The 19797-nt window shown below is 37.3% G+C and overlaps 1 protein-coding gene across 9 annotated transcripts in view; it reads right to left on the reverse strand.

The window, feature by feature from the left end:
- Positions 1-19797, reverse strand: part of CTNND2 (catenin delta 2) — a 935473-nt gene that overhangs the window by 615066 nt on the left and 300610 nt on the right. Inside the window, exon 1 of one of the 9 annotated variants that reach the window (XM_064375874.1) lies at positions 1422-1592. The exons of 7 other annotated variants lie outside the window; for them this stretch is intronic. The gene's annotated coding sequence lies outside the window, so the exon portion shown is untranslated. Of the gene's footprint in view, positions 1-1410; positions 1593-19797 lie in introns of those variants that run through there. One more of the 9 variants, XM_064375873.1, reaches the window with a different exon arrangement.

Raw genomic sequence — 19797 nt, forward strand, 5'->3', positions numbered from 1 at the left:
AAATCCATATCATTGAGATTGACTTTCATGCCTTAAAAATAAAAAGATTTCTTAGCTTTAAGACAATAAACTTAAACTTTTACTTTTATTTAATAATTAGTTGAAATGAAATATTTAGTAAGAGATGCCCTCTGAGTAATATACGCCTTTCTTCATTAGCTTCTTTAAAATAAAAACTATGGCTAGGCAATTAATATATTAAAACACAAAAATATGTTTCTGATAAAATTAAATCATTTTAAGTCAACATGGTCATTTTTGACACTCAGTTTATAACTTATAAAGTCATTCAAATTTCAAATAATATTAATCAAACATAAGTTTTATATTGTGTTTGTCAAAATTAAGGTAAAAATCATTTCTATCACTATTATTACCCATTTGAAAATCCTTTAAAGATACTTAGACTTTCTTTATAAAGACTGTATAAATACTAAAGACTTTTTGAGGCATTCCATTTTACTGCAGTCACAATTCTACAAGGTACAGCTATCTTACAAATATACAACAATCCAAAATAAGTTCCATAGATTGTTATTTTATTCAATAACTGGTTTCAAAAAATCAATTTGTATCTCTAATCTGTTGGGCATCACAATTTTTTTTATTTAACTACAGTGGTGTCAAAGGTGAAATCTACAAAGTCATTTTAAATTTTGGGCAACAATTTTCCAATGAGTTATCTGAATAAAAGCAATCTGGAAACACTTGGTAAAGATTTTCTCTAATTAAGGGGTTTGTGCATCTTATTTACACCTGCACCATTTAGAGTGATCAAAACATGTAATTATTGTATTCTAGTTCTAGTATAAACTCATCACTGAGAACCATATAATGTTTGCAAAAAAGAGAAAGCTATGCAACAAGTTAGCTGCCCAATCTATTGAATTTTCGGCTACTTTACATGTTGACACTACTTGGGTGATTTTTTGCCTTTACTCTCCATGAATAATTTCTTACTAGATGGCGTTATTCCTTTAATTGTGCACTGAAGGGAATAAAAAGACCTTCAATTTCCAAATTAACTCTTATTTAATTCTCACTGAATTATAAGCGGCGATTTACATGGATAATCATAACTTTCATAAAATCTAAAGTATATATCTCTGACACACCAAGTCTTACTAAAAACAATCATTAAATAGTTTTAATGGTTAGTTAATAGGAAAATGGCACGTGAATTCTTACAACCCCTTTCTGTTTAATTTGGTTATTTGGCATCACAATTTCAATGTTCAGATGCTGAATAAATTGATAACTCTTAGGTAAGAAATAAATTCTTACCATATTTTCTACACATAACTTTAACTTTCAGTTTTAAAATTTTAGTTAAAATTATCACAAAAAGAACATTCACAATGAAAGCATTGAAAAACCAAATATGGTTAGTTTTCACTTTTTGTTGTTTACCTTTGCTGTACCTTTTGAAATAAATGGTCCTTAAATACTCGAAAATTGTAGTCTAGGCAAACAAGACGACTAGTCCCAAAGATGAAGGGTTACTCTTCCCTCCTCACCCAGGCTGCGGAGCAGGCGGTTCCTGGCATCCTACCCACCTCCTCCTCCCTCCCTGCAATCAGGCTAAAAGGAACCACAGAGCAGCTCAAAAACCACGGAGAAGGGAGTGAAGAACAGCCTTTAAAAAGTCAGGACGCTGAATTATCCTATGGTAATTTCTGCTTTCACTCGCAAACAGTTTAAGAGAAAGCAAAGCAAGACATATCAGATATACCACAAGCCTAGTGGTTGCTGTCTTAAAAGAGAAAAGAATAGAGTTCAGCCAGGCACAAAGGTCTCCATGGCAACAGTGAATTTAGACCCCCCTTGGCATTATTTATGCAACATTTCATCACAAAAGGACCCTCCCACTAGCCTGCCTGGCAAAATCTAGTTTTTCTAATCTTCCATTCCTTTGCCTTGAATGTATCTGGATTCTTAGCTCTCTGTATATTAACATTAACACACACACACACACACACACACACACACATACACGAGACAACAACAACAAAAACAGATTATGAAATGATTCTCAAACTCAAAACAGATTTCATTTCCTTGATGAATTCAAAAGCAAGAGACAGATTCAAGATTGTTTAGAGTTCATATTCAAAGCCAGTCCAGTTTTGGTTTCAAAGATGAACGGTTGTTCAACAAATAAGTTTATTCAAATTATTTGGTTTTTTGAAATTAATTACAATTCAAAGAGAGTACAAAATGGCAAAATCTAACCAAACTAAAAGGCTCACAGAAAAGAGAACTTCCCAGACACGGACTTCGAAGCTAAATTTTATATAATGATATCCTCCCCACCCACTCCCGGCTATTATAGTACCTCAAACAACTCCTTTGAGTCTTTTACCTGATTCTTTCTATTTTAGCCACAGCTTCTAAAAACATAAATTCAGTAAAGTATTTTAAGCACTTTTTATTGACCTGTGTACCAAATGGATCCCAGGTCCACATTTTATCATTAGATGACCTGGGACAAGTTACTTAAAACAGAGGTAACACCCCTGTGGAACTAGATTGCTGTGAGTATTAACAAGGCAATATCTGCAGAAGGACTTTCTTCAATTCTAAAACAATATACAAATGTAAATTGTTAGGATAATATTTGATGACATTGAAAGGAAACACTTATCTTCACTGAAAGGAAAAGGGTTGTATATAGTATTAGCTCAAGTAAGAACTAATCAAAGTGACTTCTTAAAAATAACGTTTTGGAAATTATTTTTTTTAAAAATACAAGCTTATTATTAAAAATTCAGAGGACATACTTTGATAAAGTACAGGGTAGTTCTTATACACTCCCAGCACCAAATCTATTCTCCTTTTGGCATGTCTAGACCTAGACTATTCACCTTTACTTAGGTATTGATTGACTCTATGTTGTCTTTAAGACAATTTTGCAAGAAAGTTCATGGGTGCCTGTGTTTCCTGATAATGCATGTTTAAAAGGATTTTCCATTACTTGCAAGTCAGGCAAATGTCCCCATTATGTAACCCCCTGAAGCATTTTTCACCTAGAATGGGAGTTATTCGTACCTCTGGAAGTACAACTCATTCTCTGTGAAGGTGTCCCTGGAATTGGGCTCTACTTAGAAGGTTATACAACTTTGGGGTCACACTTTTCTTCACTCACAGTTCTGAAAAAAATCCTTCAGTTACCTCTGACACTGAAAACGGCAGAGTAGAATTAAAGAGCCAGATTGATAAATCCCTCTTGTAAGAAAATTACTGTCCTAGGTGAGAACTATTGTAAAAATAACAACCCATACATTAGCTCCTGTTTATCTCTCTTCCACATCTATTGCCTTTTTTTCTTTTCTGATTTATTTCCTCATACCAGTCTTGTTTATTTCTGCACTATTTGTCTTCTTGATGCTTCTAACACGGTTTCATTTCACCAATTGTTTTCTTTATTTTTCCATAACCTTTCCCAGCTCATTGTTACTCCTTTCATACCTCCTCTGTCTTATGATCTCTTTGATTTTTTTTTCATAATTTTAAATTTCTTTAGGCTTTGAAAAATGGTTAATTTCCTCTTACATCACCTGGGGGTAATTTTATTTTTCTGTAGTTATACTTTCTCTGCCTTTTGTATATTATTATTATGTTCCTTTCTTCTCTTTCTGATTTCTTCGTTTCTTACTTTATTTTGGATAATGTCAACCCATTATCTTACTTTAAACATTCAAGTTTATTACTTACTTTTAAATTATGGCAACCTTATCTTGGCCTGACTTTTGCTTGGTAACAGATTTGGAGGGGAGCGATTCTAAGTAGAAAAAAAGTGAAGGCTTCTGGCAGCTGAAAATGTAGTTCTCATGCTACCTGCCCCCCAACCCCTGACATTATTTTCTCCTGTTGGAGCTTGTCCTTCATAGAGCTCCTTGTCTCTCCTGTGTCCCCCTGTGTCTTCAGAACTCAGTGTTTCAGTTGAGGATTCTGGAGATAGATAGATTCTATCTCCCTATCTCCCTCCCTCCTTTCTTTCCTTCCTCCATGCCTTTCCTTCCTTCCTTCCTTCCTTCCTTTCCTCCCTCCCTCCCTTCCTCCTTCCACTCTTCCCTCCCTCCCTCCATTCCTCTCTCCCTTCCTTCCTATCTACCTAACTCCTTCATTCCTTTTATTCCTTCCTTTTCTTCCTACTTTCCTTCCTTCCTTCCTTTTCTTCCTGCTTTCCCTCCTGCCTTTCTACCTGTCTTCCTCCCTGCCTGCCTTCCTTCCTCTTATTCTTTCCCTCTCTCCTTCCTTCCTCTTCTTTTTTATAAATTGAAATATGCATACTCTACGATATCTGGAAAGAGATGTCTAAACTCATGTATCTCCTTCATATGAGTTTGTGGCTGATTTATTTCCTAGTATTATTGTAACTTGAATTTTATTCTCAATCCTCTTGTATTTTGGTTCATTTTAGTGTTTCCAGGAAAGAAGTAGAATAAACTCAACATTGTGAGATAATCATGATAATAGTTTAAGGGAAATCTCAAAGATGGAAAATGTTTACTCTTGACAAAGTTCATCAGTATTCATAAGTAAAAAAACAATCTTTGCAGACCAGAAATAGTGGGGGAAAGCCCTCAATTTGATCAAAACAACAACAAAAAAATCTACACCCAAATTAGAATCAAAACCTCAGCATGCTTTTCTGGGGGGTAAGGGGGCCACGTTAATGGACAGTGTCCATTATATAAAAATGCACAGGGCTAAGCAGAGCAAGCAGTTATCAAGGAAGAGAACTAATCTGGATGATAGCCTACAAGATAATATGGCGGAGTAGATAACTGCAGTCATAAAGATTGCGTGGTATCCAGGTAAGGAGAGACAAACAGAACACTGGAGCAGAAGGGAATCCAGACGCCAAGCCACACACATACCTGATTTATAAGAAACGTGACACTGCAGTGCAGAGGGAAAGACAGTGCCTTCACCTGTTGAAAAACGCAACTTGAACCTCACTGCAAAAAAATACTAAAAATCAATTCCACCTGGAGTGCAGGGCTAGATGTGAAAGATTAAATGAAACTACTTTGAGAGTAAAATATGTAGCACATGCATGACCTTGGAGTAGCCAGGGTTTCTTAAGCAGGGCACAAAATGAACTAACCATAATAGAATATACAAAAGTCATAAATTGGGCCATATTAAAACTGAGAAATTGTTTACCAAAGACACCATCAAGAAAGTGAAAGTACACTAATGGGATAAGATATTTTCATTCTCTCTCTTTCTTTATATGTGTAAGTCTGAAATGCAATGTAATATGAAATTAATAGGCAACCCAATAGAAAAAAGGAAAAATACAAGCACTGCACAAAAGAGAACATCCACATGATCCATGTGGCCAATACATAAGTGAAGAGACGATTGATATAGTTTAGCTGTGCCCTACCCAAATCTCATCTTGAATTGTAGCTCCCATAATTCCTATGTGTCATGGGAGGGACCTGGTGGGAGGTAACTGAATCATGAGGGCAGGCTTTTCCCATGCTGTTCTAATGGTAGTGAAGTCTCACAAGATCTGCTGGTTTTATAAGGGGCAGTACTCCCGCACGTGCTCTCTAGTCTTCTGCCATCAAGGACATGTCTTTGCTTCTCCTTCACTTCCCATCATGACTGTGAGGCCTCCCTAGCCATGTGGAATTTTGAGTACATTAAACCTTTTTTGTTTTTAAATTACCGAGTCTCCGGTATTTCTTCATAACGGTACGAAAATGGACTAATATGACAATCAACTTCACTACTCACCAGGGTATAAAATTTGAACCACTATGGGATGCCACTAAGTACTCATTAGAATGATAAAATTTAGAGAGACAGATAATGCCCAAACTGGCAAGTATTGGATGTTACTGGAACTTTCATAAAACTGTAAGTGGGAATACTAATACAAAATGTTAAAATGTGTTGTTTGTCAATTTCTTCTAAAATTCTTGATACACATACTCTATTTCTCATCAATTCTACACATAGGTATATATGCCACACACACAAAAATGTTCACCTAAGTACACCAGAACACATTTCCTATAATGCTCATGTCAGTCCCAACTGAACACTACAAAAATGCCCAGTCGCTAGAATGAATACAGTACAGTGTACTATTCTGCAAAGTAAATAAACCATGTAGAACTACACACACTATTGTGAGTGAGTCTCACACGCATAATAGTGAGCAAGCTGGATGTGCTGGAATATAGTAGGTTGATGCAAAAGTAATTGCAGTTTTTGCCATTATAGCAAAAACCACAATACTTCTGTATGTATATTTTACTTCTAAAAAGGTTCTAAATTATTTTGAACCTAGATTTTTGAAAGCTATAAAAGGCGTGCATGTATGAAAATTGGAATGTGATTTACCTATTGGAACGTAATTTACCTACTAAATGTTCTTGATTTAAAAAAAAAATGTCAAAGGTTTCTAGCAATATTGTTGCCAATTTTCTTTTTAAAGAAAATAAAAATTTTCACATTTTACAAAATAAAAGTAGAACTAAAGTACATAGGAATTAGTATTTACTGTGGCAACATTAACCTTAAAATAATTGACTATGCTGTGGCCCTTTGGACAAATAATCCAGTCTTTTGGACAAAAAAACAAAAACAAAAAAACCTACATGTTCATGTCCTGACCATTTTTTATCTACTCCTCATATGGACAGAAAGGTGGAAGAATAAGTAACATTAACACAGAAACGCTTTAACATAAAATAGGTGACTCGGTAGTGATTTATATATAAGTTAAAGTTAACATTGAAAATGCTTATGCTAACGAAACTTGATATTTAGAAGAGACTTTAAAAGACTTGGCTTCTGAAATTTTGGCTTCTTATTTTCTGATAATCAGCATTTCAGTGTAAAACTCTGTAATTCTATTTATTATCCTTCCAGACGCTAAGGTATAAAATTACACACAATTGACAGCCAAATTACTGAGTCTGCCTTCCAAAGGACATGGGGAAGCTCCAACACAAAGATTCTTTTGCAATTAAATCCTTGCAAGGAGTCATATTTTTAGGGCAGGCTCAGATTTTATTTGTATACCAGCAGTTATCTCTAATGAAATGGATTGAAGGAGGTGGTAAAGGAGAAAATGGGTAAAAGGGCTGAGGAAGTCAAATAAACAATGCTGGACTTTTGCCTAGGGCCCTTGTAGTGAAGACTACTTAGATACACCTGAAACCCCAGTGCTGCCTGCTACTGCCCTAAACTCTTGAAACCAAGTGTCAAAAATAGGACCTTTGGTACTAAGAGACTAGAGGTACATATCTTCACACACTAGCTCATAGCCCTGAATCCAGGGCAAATTTGAAGTCTGTACTGGCAGTGTAGCATATACTAAATCTATTAATAATATATATTCTGGTTACTATTTGCTTTAGCAGGGTACAAACCTCTTATTTGGGAACTCACATGCCTTCCTTCACTCTGTGCCTCAAACTAAAGCTCATGCAATGACAGATGAAGAAGACAAAATGAGTTCAGAAGCAGCTCTCTACCCTGGCATGAAATTAATTTCACTGTATTCAAAGCACCCTTGGCTTCTCAAATGGAATGTGGAGTTGGGCATCTCAGTAATAGTTCAGCTTTAAACCCCTTGGCCTTCCTGATGTTGTAAATTATCAATCTATGAAATTCACATGGTTTTTATATTTTTGGCATAAAAAAGCTTGAAGACAGCAATATCCATCCAGTTATCAAATACACAATGGCAATGATTGTCAGAAAATTAGCTTAGAACACACTTTTTAAAATGCATTAATTAATTAGAGGTAAAGAAACACATCTGCTATGTCGAATACGCACAACTGCCTCCTAAAATGCCACAATGTACAAGTTCTACTGTAAATATATGTTCTTTCCAAATAATATCAATAACAAACACAGGATCTCATTTTTAAAGTAATCTTTCTCTCTCGGAGACACACACACTCACGCACACACGCATGTGCACCTTTGCAGAATGCAAAATTTTAAATTATAAATTGAGAGTTTCTCTATGGCAGAACCGGGACCATTTTTTGTTTATTACCAGATGGAAAACACCTACCATATTTTATCCTTTTCTATATCTCAAGCATAAATTTAAGGCACTGCCTTTCAAGACCTAACTCGACTTATTTTACTACTAAGAATACTGCATCTTAATCGCCCAGCCTTAAGAGTGGCCTTTGTTTCCACTTTTTGCATAATTAGCTCATCTCTTTACTTGATATCCTTTAACATTTATGTAAAGTGGTGATAATGAATAATACTCTGTCAAGACAGAGTGGGCCCTGTTTCTCTGGCTGGGCTTAGGTATTATGTCATTGCCCTTGGCTGAGGCACCTAAGGAATACCAATAAGAAAAGGCACATGACTAAGCATTTTAAGTTCTTCCCACAGTGTGCTTGGCTAAGGCACTTTCCAAAGAGACAACTTTAAAAATATTTCTTTGCAAACAGAAATAAAACAAATGAGTAATTTCTTGAAGGCATACCACATTTCAATACATCAAAGCGTAACTATATAAATGTTTTTGTATAACCATTCCCTGTAGGATATATTTGCCTTGAGTATTATAAAAATTCCTTACATGTAGGCTGGAACATTTTGTCCTTGAAATAGTTAACTTCCGACAGGCTTGGGAAGTTCAGATGCATGGAGGATAGTGGTTAAAGGTGCCATCATGGAGGTGAGGGTTACAGGTGGACAAACAGGCTGAACATGACTGGCATCCCCCTGTTTCTAGGACTCTCAAGTTCTCTTTGTGCTTTTTGTTTGCTTATGAGAATTTTTTTAACTGATAGCCGTATTTAAATATTTGGCAATCAATCTTTCATGTTCCGTTTCTTCTTGACTGCCTGAGAACAAGCTCTCATTTGTTCTTTGCACTATGGTGAGGCTTGGTGTGTGTGGAACAGGACAGGCAGCGAACCCAAACAAGTTCGAAGAGATCTCTGATGATAAAAGGACGCTGCCCACAGACATGGCAGCACTGTACATTAAACTGACGTGAATCACAACAGGCTCTGTGACTTATTTGTAGAAACAGCACATTGTTGTTCTAGAATTTTGAAGACTTTTCTGTAAGACTTGTTGAATACACACCTCTTTTTCTGAACAGTGCCTATATATTGATATCTTTTTTTTTTTTTTTTTTCCTGAGACAGTCTCGCTTTGCCACCAGGCCAGAGTGCAGTGGCACGATCTCGGCTCACTGCAACCTCTGCCTCCCCTGTTCAAGTGATTCTCCTGCCTCGGCCTCCCACGTAGCTGGAACTACAGGCGCGTGCCACCATGCCCAGCTAATTTTTGTATTTTTAATAGAGTCGGGGTTTCACCATGTTGGCCGGGATGGTCTCGATCTCTTAACATCATGATCTGCCCACCTAGGGCTCCCAAAGTGCTGGGATTACAGGCAAGAGCCATCACGCCCAGCCTATATAGGCATCTTAAAAATGGGGCCCTTTCGTGTATGTTACAGCTTAAGTTGGTTCTAGGACTGGTAATGCTTTATTTGAAGTCAATATTTAGATGTCCATAGGCTTTGCTTACAGCTTTGTAAAGCTCTTAAATACTGAGTTTGCTCCCTTTATAACCCAGTCCATCTGGAATGAGATGATTCCTTGGTATTTCAATGTCGCTGACATAATCTGATAGACTGGATGAAAAATTAAGGCTCATTTAGCTCTACAGATTTCTGCTATGTTCTCTATTTCTTGCTCTAAGCTTACAATTGGGCCCTAGCCAATAATGTGCTTTTCTTAATTCACAAATGAGCACTCTGAATTAGAGAATAAGAATATTCTTTTTTTTTGAGACAGGGTGTCACTCTGTCACCAAGGCTGGTGTGCAGTGGTGTGATCACTGCTTACTGCAGCCTTAACCTCTCAGGCTCAGGTGATCCTCTCAGCTCAGCCTCCCAAGTAGATGGGACCACAGGTCTACAAGTGTGCTCCACCATACCCCCTGATTTTTGTATTTTTTGTAGAAAAGGATTTCGCCATGTTGCCCAGGCTGACGTCAAACACCTAGGCTCAAGTGATTTGCCTGCTGTGGCCTCCCAAAGTGTTGAGACTATGGGTATGAGCCATCAAGCCTGGCCGGGAATAATCTTTAAAAAAATAATAATAGCAACAAAGATAAGTAGAGTTGGTATTTTGTTGAGTGGGCAACTCACCACTGGATAATGAGGAGAACTCATTTCCCATGTCACTGAAATTACCCTTTTTCACATTCTCATGGATAAAAATAACAGTATTTTTGTCATTGTTGTATCCAAAAAGCAGTTTGGCCTTAAAGTAAAATGTTATCACTGTTTCCATGTACATCCAATGAGGCAAGTTATTATTATCTCATTTTATAAATGAGGAAACTGATTCAGAGAAGTTAAAGAATTTGTCCAAAATTATCCTTGTGTTCTTAACCACTAGAGAGAACTATTTATAATCGTTTACAAAGTTTTAAGTTTGTCTTCTAGGAGCCATGGCTAACAACCACCACATCATGTTCCTATTGGGTTTGTATAATAATGATAAATCAGATTCTCCATCCTTCTACCCAACAACCAAGGGTGATACGTGCTCACGAGGAGAAATTTCAGCTCCCTAAGAATCAGGCAAATTCCTAGGGGTGTCAGTACTCCAAGGGGGTTTCCTATCCAGCAAACCCATTAAGCAATTCTTCACCACCATGGTTTTGTCAAGCATTCTAAAGGTAATCAAGGTTGATATTGTATACACATTTTTAAATCCTTTATCTGATTACATTTAAATGGGATAGTGTTGTGCCTCCTTAAATAAGACAAAACAAATGTCACCTTTCTTTTCATTAAGCCTCCTATGGGAGGGTTTACAAGTTGAGGAAAATGAGGAAGTGTCTATTTCTTATAGTCTTAATATACTGATGGAAGACAAAGAGCTGGGAAAATATATCTTCTCCATGAAAACTGATGAAAAGTAGGAGACTTATCCAAAAGATTTCACAAACAAGTTTAAGTGTAAAACTTTAATATTTATTAAAGTGAATATTCATTAACAACTGTGTCAAAAAACAACAAAAGGAAGTAAGCTTCTTGTACTAGTGTGTTCTCATGCTTCTTGTATTAGTGTTTCTCATGCTGCTATAAAGAAATACAAGGTCTGGCGCAGTGGCTCATACTTGTAATCCCAACACCTTGGGAGGCCACGGCGGGCGGATCATGAGGTCAGGATTTGGACAACACGGTGAAACCCTGTCTCTACTAAAGATACCAAAAATTAGCTGGGCATGGTGCCATGCACCTGTGATCCCAGTTACTAGGGAGGCTCAGGCAGGAGAATCTCTCAGACCCGGGAGGCAGAGGTTGTAATGAGCTGAGATCGCACCATGGCACTCCAGCCTGGGTGACAGGGTGAGACTCCATCTCGAAAAAAAAAAAAATACCTGATACTGGGTAATCTATTTTTAAAAAGATGTTTAATTAACTCACAGTTCTGCATGGCTGGAGAGACTTGGGAAACTTACAATTACGGCAGAAGGTGAAGGGGAAGCAAGTTATGTCTTACATGGTGGTAGGAGAAAGAGAGTGAGTGAGCAGAGAACTGCCACACACTTAACTCATCTGATCTCATCGGATGTCGTGAGAACTCTATCACGAGACAGCACCAGGGAGATGGTGCTAAGCCATTAACAACCACTCCCATGATCCAGTCACCTCCCACTAAGTCCCATCTTCAACACTTGGGAATTACTATTCCACTTGAGTGGGGACACAGAGCCAAATGATAACACATCTACAGCAACATCACAAATGCATGGGACACCTACTTAAGCAGGTCATGATACCACAGCAGTATTTCCTGTAAAACTAAATAATAAGTGTAAAAGGAGAAAAGTTAACTATCCTAGCAAACTTCATTTTGAACAGTATTTTTATTTTTAACAGATGTTTTTGGAAGCTTGTGTCTCTTAGAACTTTTAAGTAGTTATAAATATATTTATACATATGTATTTATTTATTTTTTAAGTGGGACAAGGAGTCATATACATATTTCTTTAATGACCATTTCTGGAGTTTTGAAAAACTAACTCCTTTTGTGTATGAAATTTTGAAGTTGCCAACAATAGTTCTTGCCATATAGAGAATTTATTCTCAAATGTGACATCCATGGCTGGTGAAGGATTTGGGGGTTTTGTTTTTTTTCCTTTTGCTATGTCTTAAAATCCCAAAAAAGTAGAACCTGTACCCATTCATGAGGTCCATATAGATCAAAGGTTAGGTTTATGCCTATGAGTGCAATTCAGTGAAAAGTCAGGGAAATGGAAAAGTGATTACAAAAATAGAGTTTAGACTTTCCCCCGGGGTTGTCAGGCCAGGAAGTTTGCTATTCTGGTGATGAGAAATGGCACACCGATTTGGCTATCTAATTTCTTGAGAGTCTTATTGCATGCCCAGGAACCTTCAAAGTGGAAGGTTCTTCTGCTCTTCTGATGGCATTCTATGGCCATGGAGTTGATACTTGGGTTACACTCTGAGGAATTCCAAAGTTAAGAAGTGGCTCCAAAATGCATCAAGGTACCTACTTTTAGCAAGTCTGAAATATTGAGACCACAAATGATTTTATCCAATTCTAAAGCACAATTATAAATATGGATCTGAATTTAAATTATCTATGATTAAAATATGTGACTTAAATTTCCATTCCTTCATCTATCATCTAGAGTTTTCCTCATCTGATACCGTCAATGGTCAAGGCAATCACTGAAGTATTTACTTACTTACAGGATTACATACCTATGCTAATACAGCAAGTGTGTAAACACATTGTTTTTTGTGCGAGTGTGGGAAAAGAATTTGCTGAAACCTAAATTCTAAGCCATATGTGAGGTATATTAAAACTAAAAAACCAAAAAAAAAAAAATTATGTATCGTATCTTTTCCACAGATGTATTAAGTACATTGTGTGTTATATTTTTTTAATTCAAAAATATGCGAACAATTGTACCAAAATATGTGCACATCTTTTAATATGAAGACTAGCCTGGGCATGGTGGCTCACGCCTGTAATACCAGCACTTTGGGAGGCTGAGGGAGGTGAATCACTTGAGGTCAGGAGCTCGAGACGAGCCTGATCAACACAGTGAAACTCCATCTCTACTAAAAATACAAAAATTAGCCAGGCGTAGTTGTGCGCGCCTGTAATCCCAGCTACTCAGAAGACTGAGGCAGGAGAATTGCTTGAACCTGGGAGGCAGAGGTTCCAGCGAGCCAAGATCAAACCAATGCACTCCAGCCTGGGCAACAGAGCAAGACTCCATCTCAAAAATAAATAAATAAATAAAATAAAGACTAGCCCAGGAAATGGTATTTCAAAATTATTATGCAGAACACTTCCAGACAATGATGTTAGTAATGAAAGGTTTGATCTGGAAAGAAATGTTAGCAATCAGCTCAGCAGTAATAAATAGCACAGAAGTCAGAAGGTAATGAGAGCACTGGTGGTAAAAATGCGGTGGGATGAAGGTCCCAGCAGATATTGTGAAGTCATCCATGAGTGCTTCCCCCCGATGAGAAGGCAGGCTCACAGGTAAAGATCTAAATTCAATGAAATGAACGCAAAGAATTATAAATCTAACAAATACTCTAATTTGACTTGCATAAAACAGCAAGGACTTTTAAAAAATACATGACACTCTATTTTAGTAATACTATATATTTAGATGTCGAAATATCTTAGAATGCCACATCTCTGAATGTATAACTAAGGACTACGTGAATAATGTGCTTGTATCCATAGATGTATAAATGAGAACATGCATACGCATAATTCACATAGACATAATGTTGAGAGCGCAGTATTTGAGAACAACAAGAAAGCTAGTGTCATAAACCTTGTTTCTTTTTCCTGCAGCATTATTTTCACCGTTTTTCTCTTTATGACCTACTTGGAATGATCAGATTCCATTCCTCTCCATTGTGCACAGATTCTTTCTTACAATGGTACGGAAAATGATGTATTGCTCTATAAGAATTTTATTTTTTGTGAAAAAAATGAAAGGAAGACACATCATATTAAGCCATAAATAATTGGAACAGATTTAATTATGATTATTAAAAATAAAATTTAGATCTCTAAATTTTAATGTGGTCTATTTGAAAACCCTTAATCATTTTAAATTTATTCAAATTATTTTATTAGATTTAATTGTTAATATTTAATTTTTCAGTTCTCACAACTCATTAAGAGTTTAACATATTTTTTTAAATGAGAATATATCGTAATACATAAATATATCTACTGCTTTATAGTTTACAAAACTGATTTACATAAATTATCACTTTTGATCTTCTTAATAATCTTTTAAGTAGCTATTAAAATCTAAAACCAAAGAGATATTATGAATTTAATAACAGAAAGCTAATTTAGATCAAAATTCTTATTTGTGAAGTTAAATTACCAAACTAATTACTGAAAATACTCAGGCACACATTAAAATATGCTTCGGTACTTAGGTACTGCTCATTATAAAAAGCACCTAGATAGTAGGACTATGTCTCAAAACATTCACCAGAATCTGTTCAACTCAAATCCGCCCCCACCAAACACTCTAGAAGATTTTGCCAAGTGGGGAAAAGTGCCCTCCTCCCTACTATCCTGAGTTCCCAAGGCTCAGGCAGGCATTCCTCCAAGAGTGTGTTAATTAAGTTCCCTTAATAATAAAGGGATGTAAACCACTATGAGATTCAATTTTCCCCTTAAGAAAATTAATAATATAATTTCTTTTTCTTTTTTTTTTTGAGACAGAGTTTTGCTATTGTTGCCCAGGCTGGGGTGCAATGGCATGATCTCAGCTCACCACAACCTCTGCCTCCCGGATTCAAGCCATTCTCCTGCCTTACCCTCCCGAGTAGCTGGGATTACAGGCCTGCGCCACCATGCCTGGCTCATTTTGTATCTTTAGTAGAGACAGGGTTTCTCTATGTTGGTCAGGATGGTCTGGAACTCCTGACCTCGGGGGATCCACCCACCTCGGCCTCCAAAAGTGCTGGGATTACAGGCATGAGCCACCATGCCTGGAAATTTCTTTAAAAATATATTTTAGTATTATAAAATACTCCATCATAATTTAATTTTTTTTTTTTTTTTATTTTTTTTTTAATTTTTATTATTTTTTTTTTTTGAGACGGAGTCTCGCTCTTGTTACCCAGGCTGGAGCGCAATGGCGCGATCTCGGCTCACCGCAATCTCCGCTTCCTGGGTTCAGGCAATTCTCCTGCCTCAGCCTCCTGAGTAGCTGGGATTACAGGCACGCGCCACTGTGCCCAGCTAATTTTTTGCATTAGTAGAGACGGGGTTTCACCATGTTGACCAGGATGGTCTCGATCTCTTGACCTCGTGATCCACCCGCCTCGGCCTCCCAAAGTGCTGGGATTACAGGCTTGAGCCACCGCGCCCGGCCCATAATTTAATTTTTAACATTGGAAGTGCCTCATAACAATGCCTTAGCATCATGACCTCAATATCAATATAATCATAATTAGGAAATTATAGAGAGAAATATATTAGAGTTTTACATTGTTGGTACCAAGAACTCAATGATTTTTATCATCTGGGAAGATCTCAGAACCAAAGCAACACAAATGAATATTTCTTTTCAGGCAAGTTCCCCATGGACATGTGTCAGTACGCATAATCAGCACAATGACATTAGATAGTGCTATTCAAACACTTTCTTGGCAGTTGAAGCAAGAAACAAGGGCACTGGCCTTTGGCCACAGAGACCAGAGCGTCTCTTCCCGTCGTCTGTCCAGATGGGAGAGTGACACACTGAACCACCGGGGGCACTAATGGAATAACCTTACAATATTCATGTTTGAAAAAGACAGAAACCAAGACACAGCTTTGCTTTCTCTTTAAAAAAAAACATATGTGGCCGGGCGCGGTGGCTCAAGCCTGTAATCCCAGCACTTTGGGAGGCCGAGGCGGGTGGATCACGAGGTCGAGAGATCGAGACCATCCTGGTCAACATTGTGAAACCCCGTCTCTACTAATACAAAAAAATTAGCTGGGCATGGTGGCGCGTGCCTGTAATCCCAGCTACTCAGGAGGCTGAGGCAGGAGAATTGCCTGAACCCAGGAGGCGGAGGTTGCGGTGAGCCGAGATCGCGCCATTGCACTCCAGCCTGGGTAACAAGAGCGAGACTCCGTCTCAAAAAAAAAAAAAAAAAAAAAAAAAAAAAAAACATATGTATATATTTTTTAAATCAACAGTCTCGAATACTGCTTTTCATTTTTCAAGCTAATATTGAAATATGATGATAGAATGAAGCAATCTTTGTTCTTCTATAATTCTCCTGTGCCTAAAATCGATGAGGGAATAAATCCAACACATTACAACACAATAAATAGTAATGATTTATTTAAATAGTTTGATAAGTATAACAGAAATGAAGAGGTTGGTAATTTAAAAGGAAAGATGCTTCTCAGATTATTCTCTAACCTACTAGAAAGAGGCATTTAGGAGAGGGTACTTCAAAATGGGCATCTTAACAATAATGATCACAACACATTGTTGACCCTTTATGCCTCTACTTCCAAAATACGACCCATACTCATCATCGGGATAGAAGCATAAATGACACTGCTTCATAAATTTATTGAACAGATTTCATCTATATTTAGCGTATTAAAAAGATGGTCACCTACTTTTGCAATATGTACATCAACAATTCTGGTTTACATCAAAATAGATCCTACAATGAATCATCCCATGAAAGAAACACAATTAGTTTATCCACATAATTTTTAATGTCACAGTTGCAGTGACTCCCAGTTTTCAGCTTTGCTGCCCACTGCTGGTGTCATTGTCAGGACCTCATGTGCTTCACCAGGACTCTCAAAATACCTTGCATGTCTGTAAGTATCCAAGATTACCCCACCACATTCCTGCTTTGACAGTGAAATAGACTGGAGGCCCCAAAGGCATCCAGAGTAAATGGCTAATTATAGAGTTTCCTACATTCAGCCTTATTATCATACTATTTTAATATAAAATGCAAAACCCAGGATGATTATACTCCCTAAAAATAAAATGCAAGGCTATATGACGGAGCTTGAGATTATGATAATAAATATTTCAGAGAAGTCTATTATACAATTGAACAAATTACTATAAGAATCTGATTTTTATTATAATTAATTCCTTCACTCTATAAATGGTTATTAAATACCTATTTTGTTCCAGGCACTCTTCTGAATGGCAGTGACAGAGATAATCCCACCCTCACACTGTTTACAGTCCAGTTTTATTCTGGAAACACTCTGTATCTGATATGTGTTTCTGCTTCTTCCAGAAGCTCAATTTTATCTCTTTTAAACAAATCAGTATATTTATTCCTACAGTACTTGCATATAACAAATACATAATCACGGCCTGACAGATTGAATTTTTCCTTTTTAATTAAAAAGTATATAATATTAAGGCATATCCCTGAAACTTCAATATTATTGGCTATTTCACTGTCAGAGGGTGAAAATAAGAACACGGAAATTTACTTCTTCATGTTTTGTGAGTATTCATATTCATAGGCTTCTTTTACTGTGAAGTCTCAGTTTCTGAAATGTGGTTCATGGGAAGTGAGGCTTTGGAATAAAAACAGTGTTTCATTTATGCACCAATGAGCTGAGGCAACCTGTGACCCATGTCTTCACAGCCATCCAGTTGGCAGGAAAAAATTACAAACTCTCTAGTTGTTACCATGAGTTGGACAGTGTCCATGATCCTGATATAGTACAAAATTCTTTATATATACAATCAACAACATTCACCACTGAAAAGAAAGTACTATTGATCTATTTCAGAGATGAGAGATATTCAAGAATGGGAGTGACTCACATCAAGCCTCGGAGCTGATATCTTGTGGAGCATGGGTCTGCGCACAGCTCTGCCTCCAAAGGTTTGAGCTTCCTCCGGCAGCATGTGAACCCCAAGTGTTCCAGGTCCCCCTGACTTTCTGTATAGAGTCCATATTTTTCTGCCATCTTCCTTGTGTCCTCTGGCTTTTTACATCTTAGTTCTTTCTTTCTCTCCTAGAAAGCCTGAGTCTCACCTTTTCCAGATGATTCTAAGGCTCTGATATTACCTGGACCCAATTAATCACCCATGTCCCAAGATCTCAAAAAGTATTCTGTTAAAACAGTTGCTTTGGTATTTTAAGACGCATATATAATACCAAGTACATCAGTGGAGGAATGCGGGGGAGATATTCATGGGCATTTGTGTCGGCTTTTCGTTTTAGAGAAGGAAGACCTACTTGTGCATTTATGCAATTTATTTATCTGTGCTTTAAGAATGCTGAGAATAATTACAAGTTTGGTATGATACAGAAAGGATTTGGAGCAGGGAACAATTGCTCTGGGTTTTAGTTATAGCACCAGGTTTCCCTAGGGAGGTTGCTGAACTCATCTTAGATGAAGTTCCTTTATTTATAAAATGAGAAAAACTCTTGTACAGCATAGCTTGAGAGAATATTATAGAAATACAATGAGATGAAACTACAAGTTCTTTGGGGTTAAGGGCTCAGTCAGATGCACATTCATACTCCTAACAGTGCCGAGGGGGACTCTGAGAAGAGGCACACTGGTGCCCACACAACACACATGTTTGTGAAATGAGCATACACATATGAAAGCTACTTAAATTATACAGAATGATCCCATATTTATGTCAATGCGTTGTAGGGGCTGAAGATTTGAGCTCTAGCAAACAGACAAGGGTCTTACATTCTAATGAAGTGTCACAGACAAATTAACATCCACACTAAATGAACAGGATGGTTTCTCAAGGTGATAAGTCCTACAAAGAAATAAAGTAGTCTGGTAAAAAGATAGAGCCCTTGCAGGAATAAAAAGCCCCTCACAGGCCATATTAAGGCTTGGATTTTATTCTAAGTACTTTAAAAAAAGCCATTAGAAATATCAAAGTGAAATGATCTCACAGGTGCTCTTTTTAAAAAAGATCAACTGCATGTATTATGCTGCATTTAACGTGACCCTATCTAGAATAATAAGAGCCATAAAGAAGTAGTCTTGTTTGGATCTGAAATGCCAGGGTTCATAAAGATCATATGAGGTACCAGTGAGGAGTCTGCTGTAACCATGCAGTAACAGTAGTCACTGGAAATCTAGTGGTAGTGGTAGAGGGTGAGAAGAAAAGTGTGCTAAAATAGAGCTAAGAGGAGATCGCAGTTGAGAGAGAAGAATTCTAAAGATGTTCTCCACCCAAGCTCCGGTCCCGAAATCAATCAAACGTTCACTGAGGTTCTACTGTGAAAGGCCTAAGGATAGACTTAAGGTTACAAGTCAGTTGACCTAAAATAGGGAGACTATCCTGGATTATCCAGGTTATTCCAATCTAATCACATGAGCTGGTAAAAGCAGAGAATTCTCCAGCTATATCCAGAGCTGTATGTCAAACGAGGCAAGAGACGAGACAGAAGAGGAGGTAAGAGAGATGCAAAGAGATGGAGGAATGAAGCCATGAGCCAAGGAATACAGGTGGATTCTGGAAGTCAAGAATGTTTCTAAGACACCATCCAGCAAGGAAACAGAGACTCCACCAGGGGATGGCATGGAACTGAACTTGGCCAAGAACCTAGATGCAGATACTTCCCCAGACCTTCCAGAAAGAAATGCAGGCCTGAAGACAATCTGATTTCGGCCCAGTGAAACCCACGTCGGACTTCTGAGGCAGTGACATAAATAAACTGGTGTTGGCTTAAGTCACTAAGTTGGTAGCAATTCACTATGGTGGAAGCAATACAAAACT

The sequence above is a fragment of the Aotus nancymaae genome, unplaced genomic scaffold, assembly GCF_030222135.1.
Source record: "Aotus nancymaae isolate 86718 unplaced genomic scaffold, 86718_ANA_hifiasm-v0.15.2.pri h1tg000014l, whole genome shotgun sequence".
NCBI lineage: Eukaryota > Metazoa > Chordata > Mammalia > Primates > Aotidae > Aotus > Aotus nancymaae.